Source organism: Lissotriton vulgaris, chromosome 7, assembly GCF_964263255.1.
Source record: "Lissotriton vulgaris chromosome 7, aLisVul1.2, whole genome shotgun sequence".
Taxonomy (NCBI): domain Eukaryota; kingdom Metazoa; phylum Chordata; class Amphibia; order Caudata; family Salamandridae; genus Lissotriton; species Lissotriton vulgaris.
The window spans coordinates 1,631,058,948-1,631,076,148 of record NC_141695.1 but is presented as its reverse complement, the minus strand read 5'-3'; the positions used below and the strand labels follow the sequence as shown (position 1 = coordinate 1,631,076,148).

The 17,201-nt window shown below is 41.8% G+C and overlaps 1 protein-coding gene across 1 annotated transcript in view; it reads left to right on the top strand.

The window, feature by feature from the left end:
- Window positions 1–376: 376 nt before the first annotated feature.
- Window positions 377–17,201, top strand: part of SLC35H1 (solute carrier family 35 member H1) — a 99,580-nt gene continuing 82,755 nt past the window's right edge. Inside the window, exon 1 of the mRNA XM_086932588.1 lies at window positions 377–598. The gene's annotated coding sequence lies outside the window, so the exon portion shown is untranslated. The remainder of the gene's footprint in view (window positions 599–17,201) is intronic.

Below are 17,201 nucleotides of genomic sequence, written 5' to 3'. Positions count from 1 at the left end.
AGAGTATATCCATTTGTATCTCCTCCTTGTGTGACTTTACATCTTGTACATTTCCAATTTTTTCTGTTAGTATCCTTTATGTAAGGCATGTAATCCTAAATCCTTATGTTTCTCAACTGGTTCTTGTGTAAAGCGCTCTGACACCTTCGGGTAAAGTTCGCGCTATTTAAAATCGCATAAATAAATAAATAAAGTGTGTACCACCCACTCATTATAGCAATACAGCTCAGATACAGTTGCTAGCGGATTTCACAGCTAATCAGCACTCCAATATTCTGTATGGCGCACTAGGATTGGCTAAGATGTCCACAATGCTCCAATCATAGGTCACCTAAACCATTAGCAGTTCCGCCCCCTCACAGGCCATCCTACAAATGTTCAGCCGTGGGATTGGTTGTTACATATCCATAAGTTTTACCGACAAACTACGTCAGTGAAACAATATAAAAAAAATGGATGACGGACATTCTATCTGAAGTCCTAGACAGTTAACAACGTCTGCAGCTGGACAGAATAGAGGAGTTTTCCCTATGGTGAAGAAACGGCGGTGAATGCAGATCTCTGGCTGATCGAACGGGTCATTGGTTCCGCCTCCAAGGCAAGTACTAATGCAGGAAAACGACAGCCTTGTCAGTCCCTTTCTAGCCATAATAGCTTTGTGATACGTGGCGCTGGTGCAGAGGACATGCTGACGTCTCACACCTGAAAATCCATTAGAGGGGGGCGGGCCAGCACAACTAACATATTTGTTTTGGCTCTAGGCGCCCATGCACAAACCGATCCATAAAGATGATTGGCATGCACAACCTGCAACACACATCATTTAAAAACATGACGGTCTCTTCGAATTCAGGAAAAATTTATTTCTGATGTCAATTTATTAAACGAAATTTGATATGCATAAACTTAGGGTGTGAGCGTTTCCTTGTACCAGCTCCTCTTCCGCAATGTAACACAATCGTATGTATTTATCTGTAACATGTCTTTTCTGTCTTTGTTTACTTCAAATATTAGGATACATCATCGCAGCTCTAGAACACGTTTAAAAGTGCTTTCACTTTATATTTGCTGTTTGAAGTATTTTCAGATGAGGCTCAAAAAAATACCAGCTTTTCGTGATTTTGTTTATTTTTGTACCGGCCGTACATTAAAATGCAGGTGGTGCAGGTAGAACTGTTTGGATGACAACACTAACCTCCTTCAATCGCACATACAATTCTAATGACAGTTGCCACATATGTGACCATTGCTCAGAGTAAAATGTAGAGAGCCCAAGGATTTGTTGAGCATGTAGTTTTTAACACCTTTCTGACCAGCAGAAGAGCGCTGTTAGAGACCTGTATTGCAGGGAAATGTAGTAATCGCGATACTCACAGATATATTCCAAATAGGTTTATTGGGAACAACCTCGGAAAGACTGCTTCTCAGCAACTGCCTACAATAACATTCTAACTAATGCACGCACACAGAATATAGAGATCGAATATAGAATACAATAAATACATTCTAAGCACTAATAAAGAATCACTACAGGATACTCAAAGTACGCCTGGGGGCCGCGTGCTGCCGTCCTGACCTTTAAATTGTGGCACCCTGGTGAACAGCAGCACTGAGCCGCTGTTAACTTAACAGAGCAGGACGATTCAGAAAGCTGCAAAACATTCGGGCATATTTTAATTACACGTTTTACACATTAGCTAAAGTAACCATAAGGAAGAAAAGAAAGTATCCTAGACAACTTAACCTTAGGAACACCTTTAGTTTCAAAGACCCCTTTAGTTTTAAACTCTCTGCAAACCAGTGTATTTTATTAACGCGCATTAGAGTATTTCCTTAGTAAATCAGATTGTCATTGCATCGAGAGGCATTTATTACACTGATAGTTTTCAAGCATGATCTTGTAAACTTTAATGACCCCCCCCCCCATTCTGAAAAGAATGCTTTTAGTGAACCAAGAGGGAAGTAATTTGTCAGGTGCACCTTGTGTGTAGCCTTGGTTGTTATATAATTGGAACACCAGTACAGTTTGTTAAATGAAACACAAGAAGGTTTTGTACTTAACAACTCATGTATTTTAAGGGGCTCCCATATGTGCAAATGAAGAAATAAGAGGCTAAGTGAAATTATCAAATTGCCTAGGATCACACAATTTCATCAAGTGGAAGAAGTCAGGACTGATATCAGGTTTTCTGGTTTCACATTTTGCAATTCAGACACCAGATGAGTATCTCTTTCATTCTCATGTTTTACATTATAAATGAATGCTTTACCTTTAATTCTTGATGCATGAGAATAGAGCATAGGTGGCAGACGCAAGTCACATGAAGGCTTGGTTTGTTGTCCACACTGTGCATCTGTTTCGAGTCCCCCTACACTCACCATTCATCACCCCAATCCTTCTATTGTTGGCATTGGTGCAGCCCTTGGGCATGCCACAGACAGTACTTTGTGACTATCGGGGTAATGTTTGTGAGTATCCATGCCGTATTTCCTTCAACCTCAAATCTAGATCTCTAAATTGTTCCCTATCTTGAGCACCCACCCACAACCTGAACATACCAAGGCACCCAGAGGCACCCCATTTCACAGTATGTGTTGTACAGCAGTCCTAAGTTACATGAGAAACTTACTGAAATGCTACATCTTGCAGTAGTATTTTGCCTGTAAAATGAAGGACACAAATATATGGCCGTTTATAGACCTATTTCAAAGCCATTGTTTAAAGGTCTTCCCTGGACCTGATACAAGCATCCTGGGACTGGTTTTGGGGTAACACCCCATATCAGCCATACTAGCTTGAATCCAGTGGCAAAGTGAGCATGTTTCAGCGCTCCGTCCACATCTCCTTGTGCTTGCTGTGTTCGCCCTAAGTTGGCAGGATATGGCCTGACGTGGGTCCCTTGGTCACTTTGTCACTGGATGCAAGCTAGGCCTGGCTGATGAGGGGTGTTACCCTGAAACTGGTCTCAGGATGCTTGTTTCTGTTCCAGGGAAGACCTGGCTTGGCAGTTCAGGCTGGAATGTTCCAATGAGGAAAGGGATCAAGACTGATCTGCATATGGCTGAGTCTGAACTGGGGTGGCAAAGTGAGCTAAAGAACAATGATGGATTCAACCAAGATCTGTGACTGGGGTTCAGTGTCTGAAAAGTTTCAGCGCTTCATCCATCATCTCCTTGTGTTTGCTTCAATCAAAGTTTGTAGCCAGTACAAGGCTCATATTTGCCAGGCTTGTATAGTAAAATGGGCCCTACTTTTCATTGTGAAATCAAAGGCTCCCCTTTATTTAAGGCTCCTTCATATGCCTCTAGCAATGTTCAGGCCAGTGCATATGTGTTTTCCATGTAAAAGTTTACAAGTAGGCTATCGCAGACCTGAAGCTCTCCTATGCACATGTTCTGAAAGGCCTCATATGTTTCAGTTTGATGTAGCTGGAATTTACAAATAGCTGACATCCACAAAGAAGTCCAACATTTGCCTCCTCCTGCGGTTTAATTAAAGTTCAAATTATATTTATTTAGTACTTAAAATTCCAAAAAAATGTGTATTGATAAAATACATACATAAAACATATCCAATAAAATGTCAAAATAATTTAAAACATAGATTCAATAAAATCTTAAAAGTAGAACGATAACATTTGGTGCATGGAGCTGAACAAGATTTGTTAGGAGTTTAACTGTTCATAACGGTTTCTTATTTTTAGAGTGCCCTTTATAAAAATGCAGTATTCCTGTGCATATTTCGAAAGAGGAGAGTCTTTGTGAAAACTCCATTGCAGGCATATATTTTTGATACAACCAGCTTAGGGCAGTAAAGGTTTTAGGAAACCGGATCTGGGCTTGCATACAGGGGACAAAACTAATAAAGTGGAATGTGAATTGTTTGGATACATGATTAAATGACATGGGGGTAAATCATGTTTTCAAGTACATTGAATGGGGAAAGCCACTTTAACCCCTTCGGTGCTCATGACGGAACGGTTCCGTCATGAGCGTCGGTTGGCCTGTGCTTATGACGGAACCGTTCCGTCATGAGTCCGTTGGCCCAATAGAACCTTCAGCACAGCGCGAAAATTCGCGCCGCGCTGAAGGGGAATGTATAAGATTAGATCTAAAAAGGACTAAAAGCAAACAGTTAAAAGGGTGTTCAAGCCAACACAAGTATGGCTCAAGGCTTTTAACTGTCACAATGCGGATGTAAGCTTCCACAGTTTTTTCAAATTCAACATCTTGCATAATCTTTTGTTGACACAAAATTCCTGGCAGCGTGACTTCAGTGTCTTTTGTGTGGGTGTAAATTACAGATAATTCAATAAACGTTTCCGGGAGGCCTAAATTGTCAAAGCGTTTTTTAAAATATATATTTGCCAGCCAAGGTGTCTTAGACGCGTTTTGGGGAGACAATCGGTTATACACTGTACTGTCAAACCCGCCTCAGGATTTAGCTTATATTTCAGCCGAGCTAAAGTAGCACCAATTTGATTTGATCTTCTAAAAATGAACCTCCCACTTCATGACAAATGAGATCTGCTACATTTTTGGGGGTAGCCAGCAGCCTATATGTGAAGCAGTTTTCAAAACGCTGGAGCAGGGGGTCTCTTAACATTTCTGTACTGAGAGGAACATATGTTGAAAGAAACTCATTAAGAGCTACTAATATTATTAGTGTTGTATAATATACATTTTTTATATGTATATTAATTCAACCAAACAAAAGTTTTCTAATTTAATAAACTGGGCTGCACACAGATGAGCTGCTCGGAGGTAGCTGGAGAGTTACAGTAGCTCACGAGCTAATGGTTGGAGATCCCCTCTAAAGTGTCTGAGTTGTAATATCCCCCATACCCCGCCCCATAAATAGTGGGTGAAATGGATTTAGTTTTGAATAAAGTAATTGTCTCTGGCAATGGTTTTTGGCTTAGTTTTCTTGAAGAATGGTTTCTGTGCTTCTTCCATTCTTTTGGAATTTCACCTGGATATGTGCCTTCAGCTTACGTTAGCACTAAAAGTAATCCCCAGATAATTACAAACGTAGGCCTTACTAAGCATGCCCCCACCCAGCTAAAATGCATGGATTTAAAGTTTAAGGGTCTAGATGTCATTGTATATGATTAGACTGGTTTATTTTAAGATCCTGTCCCTCCATAAACTCAGTAAAGTGGTCAAGCATTTTCTGGGAGCTAATGGGTGTGCGGGCAAGCAGAAACGCATCATCTGCGTATAAGAGTATGGGTAATGAAAGGCCACTCTTCCTTGGTACGGGCACCCCAGCTTTTAATAAATGTTCTGTTATACCATTTTTGTAAATCAAGAATAAGAACAGGACTAAAGCCTTGTCTTAGGGGATTCAATTAGTGTGGTTAGTTCCCCTTGGAGGACAAAGCGCATAGCAATTCCTAACTCCGAATGTAAACCTTTTATCAGAGTAATGAGGTCTGATTGAAAACCCATTTTCTGCATTATTACCCATGGTTTTACCCTATTGGCTAGGTCGAACGCCCATGAGAGCTCAATAAAAGCCAAATAAATTCCCCCCTTTTTTGCCTTAACATATTTATTAATCATGAGATGCAAATTTAGTATTTGCTCAGTAGTACCGATACCAAGTCGAAACCCGTATTGGACATGAGTTAGGATCTTACTTTTGTTTGCCCATGATTCTAAGCACGGCAGGATTACCTGCCCTAGGTTTTTAGCAGTAGCATCGATGAAGAAAATTGTACTGTAACAGATAGGGAATAATTTGTCCCCTGTGTTTTACATTTTTTTTTTTATATAGATGAGGACCAAAGTTGCATGTCTCCATGATTCAGGGATTTCACTCTCCAGGGCACTTCTCAGAACATTTGTTAGGATTGGGGCTCACAGTTGGATGTCGGTTTTGAATACATCTACTGGATCTTCGTCCGGGCAGGGGGCTTTCCCTGGTGCTGATATTATTAGGGCTCTTAGAAAATCTGTGTAGGGTTTTGTAGTATACAAGAAAAAGTGGCGCCTATGCTGGTAGCGGTTAGTGTGGATAAACAGATAGTAAATGCAAGAATGAAAAGTAAGTTGAACAGTGCAACATGGACAGAGGAGACCCCAAGAACCTCTGTAAGAGTTGGCAAGGGCCCAACCAAGTAACCACAAAACAATTCCAGTGCACACGTTATAGTCAGTTAATCATATAGGTTTTGTTTATTTCTTTGAGCAAACGAACAAGCAGTGTAAATCCTGAGTAATGAGACAAGATGGACACAAGTAGGCCAAATAATTTAGGATGTATTAAGCCCTTCTGTTCTAGAAGGGTGACATCAAGACAAAAAAATATAGTATATGACCAGCCGACACGTGTTTCGTCTAGCGAGCTGAGGCCCTCGTGACTCTTCAAGGCTGAAGGTGGTAACGTTAGTGAGTTTCGGTAGCCGGTGATACTTCCAACCCGGCGTATGTCGGGTGAGTGAACAGGATCGTTAAGTAGAATCCAGTATTGGAAATATAGTATCATAAGGCAATGTACACTGGAAGAGCCGTTGTCGGAGAGTACCATCACTACGATGGATGTACCCGCCCGCCGCTACATTGCCTTATGATACTATATTTTCAATACTGGATTTTGCTTAACCATCCTGTTCACTCACCCGACATACGCCGGGTTGGAAGTATGTATTATTAGGGCTCTTATTACTTTGTCTAAACTTATGTGGCCGGATAGTGGTACAGGAGTTAAGTCCATAATCAGTCTTCGAATTTGATATGATACTGGAAGGTACCTGTAAAATTCGTAACCCAAACTGCTTCGGGGATCAGGGCTTCCACTTTGGGTGTATTGTTGCTGGGGAAAAAAGGGTGGTTTATTATTCCTCAAAAGTTTGTGCTGTTCTTAAAGGTAGCAGCTTTAGACAGATCCTCCCAAGTGATTGTCATTAACTTACTTTTCCTTTCACCTAGTGTTTCCTTGTAAAAGCAGTAGGCGTTTCTCACCTCCAGCGAGCACCTGGGGATACTGTTTAGGGTGTCTTTTAAGCGTTTGTGGGCTGTAGAGCTTGTATTATTGAACCATTGATACAGGGGGCATCCTTTGGTGGTTTGCTGGCTGTAAAACCCTCGCTAATTGCTGTGCATTGGTTATTAAAACCCTCTGGTACCACCTGGTTCGAGGGCTCCTCTGTCAGGCGTACATTTATGGACTCCATGTTCTTCCTGACTATTTTGTGTGTAAAGTTTACCGGGTCAATATGTTCAATTGCAGTCTCAAACACCTGTTTTTGCCTTTTCCCGGGGGTTTCATTTTTGTATTTAGGTCCAGGGTAATGCAGAGTTGTGATCACTTAGGCAGTTTGGGCTAATTTTGTCATCTATAACCAAGGGGATGGGCTCAGCTGAGGTCATCATAAAGTCTATTGTGCTCCCCTGGGTGCCCCCATGAAAGAAGGGATATTTTCGCCGGCGTTTGCCCTGGGTTCCGAGAGAACTTGGAGGACTTGCTTAGAAATGAGTCGCTCAGTATGTTTGAAGTGGACCCTATCCAATTCCTCATCTTCTCGTGGAAAGTGCTATCACCCTGGGTGCAAAGTGACAGATTGAAATCCCACACCCAGAGCACCAATATTTTCTTATTGAAGTGCATAAGGAAGCTGTCCAAAAATGCTTCAAGGTCTTCTATTACCTTGTATGCCTGTTTATTGAAGATGTTATTATGGAATTTTTAAAACAAAATATCCCACTCACTAGGGAGAGAGATTTATGCTACGAGTGATGCCACAGCAAATTGAAATAATGCATGGAAACCGTTTAAATGGAAGGGGTGTGCCGTCCAAATTTCTTTCACACATATCAAATCAAACAAAGACAGAAGTTTAGCCAATTTGGATTGCCCAACTTGCTGCAACCCCCTGCAATGTTGCACGTGGCAACTTTTAAACCTTTGTTGGGGTCATTTGGAGCTGAGGGGTCGAAAGCAAAGTTTGTTGTTTCTAAACCTCCTATACCAAAGTCCTTCCCAGGCGGGATTGGAGTAGTGAATGCCCTGCAAGAGTTCCGGCAAGGAGCTGGATTTTCGTACACTGTTTCAATGCGGACCCTGGTTATACACGCAACTGGGGGCCATTTCTCGCCTACAAAGAAATATCATGAACTGGCGTGTTAGCATGTGGGTGACAGGCCCTGGTGAAGAGTCCATCCTTTTAGACAAGATAGGTGAGAGTCGTGAATCTATTTCCTGCTAAAACCCACAGATCAGGTTGGTCACTCTGACGGCTGAATTGGTGTTTCTGGTTTTATGTGACCCACCTATTTAACAAATGTAGGTGTTATGTTAAAAAAAAAAAAAGCAGAGGGGCAGGATTTTTATTCTGGTGTGGTTTTTGTCATCCCAGTTTTCACCATTTCCAGGACTTCCCCATTTCCAGGACTTCCCCTTCTTTAAGTTTTTGAAGTTTATAACAATTGAATCCCCTGTTGATGTATGTTTGAGTGGACCAACCCCACCTCACTTCGAGCAAAAATAATATAGTTGAACAGATGCCTTTTAGTACTAACAATTCTGTTTAGCAAATGCGTTACTTTGTTCAATAAGGTTGTGGTTGACTCCACCGTGTTGTCTGGTATAGGGGGGGAAGTTCAAAAGGATCACCAGTTAGGGACCTGCAACTGGTGGGTAATAGATTACTGGGTGCTGGGAACCTCTGGGTTCTGGGTCGTGCTGGTTTGGTCTAGGTGTTATAGGTGAGGAAAGTAACCCTTGGCCCACAGTTGTGGAATTAGCCTATTTTGGTAGAGTAATATGGTTCCTTCCCAATGCTGGGGCCTGCCTTAGGGGCTTTGTCCTGGCATATATGTGGGGTGATAGCATGCATTCTGTGGCCCGATAAACCTCCTTATCACTCCTTGATGTGAATGCAGTTTGGGGTGAATTTAGAGTGGCTTTATTTGGAGTGGACAAAGATTTCCATCCAGCTTCAATGATAGTGAGTCTTTCCATTATTGGGCACAGCTTTGAATCCAGCAACTCGCTGAGTGGTCCAATATTGGTTTCCCATATGGCCATGATCCAGCGGTTCAACAACAGATACTCAAATACAATATAATCACCTGGGCCCATAAACTCAGTATGAGTAAAACCGCTGGGGTCACGTTTTTTAATTTTCAAAGTGTTCAAGATTAGTTATTTTAATACCCCCTAACTAACCTTTTCACTGATCAAAAAGGTCTTTCCTCTGGTCAATGGACCATTAGTTGAACTAGTTTATGGTGAAAAATAACATAAAACGAACTGTTTATTTCTGGAACGTTTTAAATCTTTATCTAAAATTGATGTATGTGAACCATTCCAAAATACAGTGCATGCACTGTCATTCATAGGAGAGAACATTTATTTCATAAACACCAAGCATATACTTTGGACTCCTACAATGATCAATGCTCAGAAAGGGAGAGGACAGAGAGAAAAGGACATCAACAAATAATGAGAAAAATATAGTTACCAAGGATGGTGTGAAAGACCAACCCCCTGGCCAAAGGGCTGGTGAGGGTCCCCTGGGATAGGGCAGGAGACAAAGACTTCTGGACAGGAATCTGGACAGGATAGATGATCTCTCTAGAAAACAGACGATTGTGCCGCACCCCTCTCTGACACTCTGTCTCCCCCCGAGATTCTTCCACAAATCTTCTGATCTAACCCAATTAAATTAGGATAGAAAGTTCTGCTTCAGGTTCTGCATTCGGTTCTTCATCAGCATCTCTCCCAGCAACAGCATCTCCCAAAAAATTGCTATCTAACTAAGCTTATCTTAATTATACCTTTTTGTTATTCTTGTTCCACCCACTAAAGTTTAAATGTCGTAGAAATACGAAATCTGGTCAGGCAAGGGGGAAGCTCCATCCCACCATGCTTACATGTCATTAAAATCAGTTCAACTATTGTTTGCAAACCCGTCCCCTTAATTTCTATTAATAAATTTCGTTCTCATACGGTTCTGAATTTACTTTGAAACATTTTGTTAACGTTCTGAATAAGATTCTTCTGCGTTGAACTCTTCACCATCTGTTCCCATGCGTGTAACACTATCTTGGCTTTCGTTCAGCATCTTAGTCATGGCCTTCATGGCTCCACTCAGTGAGCATGCGCGGGCATCGCGTCACTTCATTCAGTCCAGTTATGCAAGAGAGGCCCAAATTCGCACTAGTGATAACGTCAAAAGACGAATGTTACTTTTCACAAATAAAATGGTCGCCCTGTATACCACCCACCTCTATTCTAACCCAGTTTATTTATTTGTCTTTTCCCGCATTAACATTAGTAGAAACCACCCGTTAGCTCGTCATACTGCGTAGATGCAGTTGACGCATGTGCACAAGTTTCCCCGTTTAAAGCGGTTTTAGTCCGTTTTCATAATCTGCATTAGTACACACATAAGCAAGCTTCACTAACCCGCGTGTTCAGTGTGGTGCGTATTAGTTATTTACAAACCTGATTAATAACTTGTTAGTGAGTTAAACAAGTGAATTGCTCCGAGCAAGTCTCTTCTCTACGAGTCCTTGCTCCATCAGCCGTGTGTGGCGAGAATGATGAGGCTGAGGTGTTTTTGCCCGAATCCAACTGGTCTTGCCCGGCTTTGTTTTTGAAAAAAAAAAACTAGTTTCCTGCACTTTGTGGCCTGTTTATGATCGAGTGGGTAGATCAGTTATCTCTACATTGAGAGTCTATTGCTAGACACATGCATTTCCCCTGCTTGGCCCGCCTTTTCTACAACCTCAGAAGAATATTCATATGTACTTCCTGGTATTTCTGATATGGGGAAGTTAACACTGGCAGCTGTGGTGCAAGGATTTGCTGAAGGGCTGGAATTGGTTGGTGAAGGAGTCCGAGATTGCAACAGATCCTCCGCAGTGAAAGAGAGCCTTCTTTCCGCCAGGCTTTGTTTAATTTGAAATCACATGAACTGCTCTAATCAAGAAACTGTCAATTGGAGTTATTCGGAGTTGGGCCTGTGGGCAAGACTGGGCAGTGATAGCCATTTTCCTTTTCCCCATTATCCCAGGTCAAGTATAACACAAAAGATTTGAGCAAAAGATCTTTGAACAGTACCTTCTGTGGGAATGAGATTGCTGAACAGTCAAAGGCTAGGGAGAGCCCTTTAGGGAACCTGGTAGGCTACTTGAAAGGGGGTGTCCCGGCCTTTGTCGGTATGACAGGCTTAAGCGCTTTCCATACTGTGGGCCTCCTTTGATTATGTAGCTCTCTTGATGCTTAGTGTGACCACTCTGGAAAGCTGGGGAATGAAGTTTCATCCCAGCGAGTACGGGAGTACACCGGCCGGCTTAGAAGTTGTGGTAGCAGTCTTTCTGGCAGTGTAATTGTATTTTTATAAGGATCTCTAAAGTGCCTAAGGAATACAGTTAATGTCTTTTGATATACGCAAGTCACCCTCTGCAGTCCCCTCTTTTTCCTATCCACTAGCCAGGCCATAACTGTGCCCACTTTATCTCCCTCACTAGTCATGTATTGTTTATAATCAAACTTGCTCATGCATTCTCAGTGTGACAAATGTTCAATTCGCTGTCCAGGTTTCCAAGGGGCCACTTGTGGTTTTCAGTCTAATGCCTGAAAAGTAGGTGAATGTCTACTTACGCAATGGGCGAGGACCTTTGAGAATGACGTAGAATAGCGAGGCATTGTAACATGAAGGCCTACCTAGTCGATCCAGTAGATGAAATTTATTTGTCATTGCCTGCAAAAGAAAAAATAATCTCTGTTTACATCGCTTTTGAAAGGAGAGTCTTGAAATGTCGTGGATTGTTACATCTATATATGTATCCAACTGATGTCTGGCTCAGTTTGGAACTACACATCGAAAGGCACACGTCTGAAAACTAATAATCTAAATACTATTTTGATGTGATCTTGTCTGTATGACAGTAGTTTATTTTGGAATATGTGCGGTGCCCTGCAAAGTTAAAACAGAAACCGCATTTCATTTACATGTGGTGTTCACATGCTTCTAGCAAATTCTAATTCTTCATTCAGACCGGTCAGGTTTTGGTGGGTATCTCTTTCTAGTGCTGGCTCTTGAGGTGTCCCTACTTTTGACCAGAAAGCATTTAAGTAAATCATTCATATTAACTGTAGACCAATATGTTCCCTAATGAGTTTTGCCATTCTTAAAGGACTGTATTATTGATGCTAGACCTCTCTCGAATACCTCTGAGGTCCTAATGAATCTGCCTGCATTGTTTTATGTTGACTGATATTTATAAAATACTGTAGTGCCATTAGTTTTGCTTTGCATCGTTGTTAGATCTGAGAACTATAATTCCCTGGTCTTGAATACAAAACAGCCTGAAGTCTGTTTTTTCTTCAAGTGGATCATCAATAGTTTGGGTGCAGTTACTGTTTTTGTATATGCATGAGTGTTCCTTGAGATGTGTAGCAACTGTTTCTACCTGTTCAGGTGCATGCCTTTGAATGATTTGGAATGTACGTATCCTGCACCAGCTAGGTACCCGAAACTCCTTTTCTAGTAAGATTCTAACCACAGATTCCTCAACGATCCTCCCTGTTCTGCGAACTGGGCTCTTCATTCTAAAGATCCAATTAGATGGGGCACACTGGTCAAAACATTGATTTATGTGGCTCTGAGTTTTTGGTGTGGAAATAGCTAAAAAACTGATTTCAGTGCATCAGGTTGGCGCATATATGGGACCACAATGGCATTTCCTTTAAGCCGATTGACATCATCTACCGGCGCTCAGAGGTACTGCTTAAGATTTTCCAGATCCAGCCTGATGCCTGTGGAATATTCCAAGGTGAGAAATTTCTGGTTACATTGAGTCTCTACCAGAAAAGGCATTACCGAATGGAAGTAGCTTGTTCTTTTAGTTCAAGTCTACCAAACAGCACAAACTGTTTGGTTGTGAAAGGCATATTGTGGACTTATCAAGAACTTGCAGGGACGTAGAGCCCACTCATTGCTTACCATCGATTGGCTTTATGGTTACACAGTGCTTGCTTATTTGATGTCTTTCCTTGTACTTCTCCCACACCCCCATGTTGCTGTTTCCCTTTTGTGCTTCAACCTCTACACCGTGTTGCATTATCCCTTATGTGCTTCTCTACACTCCATGTTGCTTTCTCCTTCGTATGTTCCTCCCCTGACCTTGTGGTGTTCTCTCCCTCGTGTCCTGACCTGCTCCCTTTTGCTTTCTCCAGCCTACTCCCCCACCCGCTCCTCCTTTGCCCCCCACCTCTGCCATTCTTTATAAAGTATATCTTTTTGAAAGACAAGATGTGAAAAATCTCTTTATTCGCTGTAAGTCTTCTAATTTCACTACTATTCTTGGTGACTCATTTGAGATCTTTCTAGCATTTACTAGCGTTCCTCGGGTGCTAGCTGTGTGTAGCCTCCTCCCACTGTGATTTTGTCTACCGTTAACCCCTCCCATGCTGATGTCATCAGCCACGGCGCTCGTGTGCTGATGACTAGCTGAGCTCGTCATGGCCATTAGAACGCTCGCACGCTGGGATAATTCCCCTGCTGTGCTGAACGTTCTAAGGAAACGGGTGTGGCCGTGACGAGCTCAGCTCATCATGAGCACAGGAGCACTGTAGCTCATGACGAGCTGAGCTTGTCATGAGCACCGGGGCGCTGTGTGCGCCCCCCCGCCACAGCAGGAAAATTACCCCAGAAGCCAAGGGGTTAATGGCGGTGCCTTGCTCTTGTCTACCACCAGTTTTATTAATTGTGACATTTACCGTTTATGCACTTTTGATGGTGCATCATATATGACCAGACATTTGGAATTGGGGAAACCTAGTTTCAAGCTATTTTTTTTTTAGGGATCAGTGCTTTCCTGATGTAAACAAATAGGTCACGGCACTGAGACAATTATCCTTACCCCATACTTTATGGTACTTGATCGGGCTCGGGTTTATTTAAACTGTAATTTAGCTCGTTTATTTCTAAATTTTAATGTAAACTATCCTGCACTTTTAACAATGTGTGTATATATATTTGTGGTTCAGGTTATCTGAATCAAATAAAGTTATTTGAGACGACGGGTAGCATAAGCAAGAGGGGACCGGGATTTGCCGGCATTTACAAGCGAAACACTGTGCCATTGTAAACTAAACTATATTTTTTAGCAGGGGCAGGAGAAGTATTCACATGTAAACTACTTTGCTCTGTCTGGGGGGGAAATACATGGATTGGCAATGTCATATAGGTCTGGCTTATTAATCTAAATGCCTTTTATGCGATTGAGTTTAGAGATTTATAAGTCGTCATTATGCATGTGTTGCCTAGGACTATTTTGTATATGTGTCTTGATTGACAACTTGTTCTCTACGCGAGAGAGGGATACTTATTGCTAATATAGACCGAGTTAGGCACACAATCTATTCTATATGGTTGGTTGGCTTATCAAGTAGTTTCCTACTTGGTAGATTAACGAAGTTCTCTTATATTTTCTTGTGTTCCAGAATACGTGTCAGATGGCTTTCTCCTGATGACACCCTTTTAGCAAACTTTGGGTCGAACGTCAACTGCATAGTAGGGTTCAGTTACCATAGAATTTGGGTATATAGGGTTAGTCCATGTTCATACATTTCCGTATACTACACTTATACAAAGACATTCATCATCTGTACAACAAACCCGTTCACAAGCACACACTCCAGCACAGCGATGCAGCGACGACCTGCTTTCTGTAGAAGGTTATTTGGAGAATTTAAAAACAATAACCAAACAAACTTGAGATCAACCATGTTCTGTTTTGCTGCTTGAGTAACATAACATTAAAAAATAAAAACTAGCTATTATGTATAGCGGCACACATTACAATCTTGAGCGCACCAGGAAGCTGGATTCAGCCATTTATGGTTTACAATCCAGGATCCTTGTACAAAAAGCTTTTTAAATCCGCACCCAGAGAAATATATGGGTTAAACTAATATCAGTCACATCTTTTTTTGTTCCACACACTTGATGCTCCAAATTTGCTGTTTAGTAACGCTACAAAAAAAAATCAAACTCCTAAAACATTTTATTCCGAGGAACTTTTTTAATCACGTTGAAGAAAGACTTGACCAATCAGACCAGGATTCGACTTTACAGGGGATGTTTTGGACACTGTACTTTGCACTGAGCTCTAAAGTTTATGGTGCATTTTATTGATTGAAATGTCTGATATGGTACAGGATCCTCACTACAGTTGATGTATACTTTTCACTACCAGCACAATGCAGAGCACGACCTTCATGGAGGCCTCTGGTTGGTCATTGGAGCTCCATTGGAGCTGGTGGATGCTGAGCCTTCTCCCCACTGACACAGCCGGATAATTACATGCACTCACCCAGATTTAAAAGCAAACACACATTAAGAAATCCAAAAGTACGCTTAGGCATACAAACATTGATATGCATAACAAACAAGTACAGAGACCCAACCACACTCCAGCACACAGATGCAGTGGTGCCCATTCAATCTAGTGAGCACTAGGAGCTGACTCAGCTCAGATCAACGCCATGCCATGTTGGACACTCCATGATCACTGGACGAGGCTGGGCTTTCAGGTAGAGAGGTGTTGGCTTAGGGATTCACATCAGCAAATGACATAATTTCAACACACTTGCCTGAGGAATGTCGATGTATATTGTTAAGGTTGCATGTACTATAACAAAGTCAAATCTGTTACCTTAGCCAATGCTGTTTTAGTTTGTTTTGTTCACCGATTAGACTTCTGTCTGCCATGTCGGAACGCGAAAAGCCAAAATGGCTGCTGTTACCTTCTGAAGGCGAGGCCTATAGGCATTGCCAGTGATTGTTCGGGTTGTGAGTTTCCGGGTTGTGTAGGACCTGGTCGTGTAAAAAGGATAGGCTGAGAAATGAGCCTGTGAAAGAGCAAAAGATAAAGGGTTAGTCAACAAGATATCGATGGATGTTAGTGTGAAGTCTCCCGTGTGAAGCATAGATATTTAAATAAGGTCCAGGGGCTGATTGGGAAAGTTAATCGAACTGAAGTACTGTGTCTGAGGGCAAACCATATGCCGTTTGTCGAATGACAACCAGCTTTTTACAAAGGTGTTGACCGTTGTCGCCATCAGCAAATACCTGGGAAGACGTTTTAATGCGATTGAGGGCTATATTCTCTTTGACCATAATACAATCTTAGTTACCTATTTAAATTAGGCTGGCCTTTGGCTTTATTAACACAAATGTTAATTGATGATTCTGACGCGTATCAACTTAGAGTGACAGTCCTGTGTGGAGAGCACTAGGGTTACATTGACTATTTTAACATTCGAGCGAAAGAAGGGTGTTATTTTGCTCAACTGCTTTGTGGTGCCAAAGGAGGCTTTGGGCCCGGGGTCTAGGAACGGAAATAAAGGCAAAGGAAACCGTGATATCAAACAGGACTTCAAAAGTTTTTGCATTGACACAAATTTCTTTGTGAGGGATGTATTTGGGCACCTTATTATATGACTTTGTCTGAAGCTAGTTTGTTCCGTGCGGCGTCTGTGGTAATTATGTTTTGATCTCATTGCGACAGAGCCCATTGGTTAATATGCAATTTTCGATTGAGTTGTCTGGTAGGTTTGTTTGCTCAGGGCCGGTGTTAGGTTGTCAGTTGTTCTTGGTTGGAAAATGTTGCAGAAGCAGACTTTATCATTGTATTCAAAGAAAGGAGAAAACCAGCACTCAAACCTGAGACTATCGCATGCGTCCGTTTTAACTTTACGCATACCATACATTGAACAGCTGTTCAAAAGTAAGAGAACAGAGCTATGCTTTTTTGTTTTGAAGCTGTAGGGAAAAAACATCTAGATTTTGCAGCCTTAGAAACAAGGGCTTTGCATTTAAGGGTTCCCTGGGAAGTTTTTGGACTTTAGTGATGGTACTAGAGGATGCGTATCAACAGTTTTAGAAATTGTTCCTACAAACATGTTTGAACATGTGAGCAATATAGAGGAGTAAGAATTTCTTTTTTGTGTAAAATTGCATTCCTGAATGTGCAAGGGTGTTTGACACTGAGGGCCACCAACCCATCCTCTTGGACAGTAAATATTGATGGACCAGATCTTCAAGCAAATCTAGTTGTCCTGTGCTTGCTGAGATACAAGGGATCCTGCCCCCTGATCATCCTGCATCGTTCATCTGTAGACTGAGTAGTTTAGGTGTGAATATGAAGCAATGCATGGGAGTGTTGTTTTTCAGCGTGTT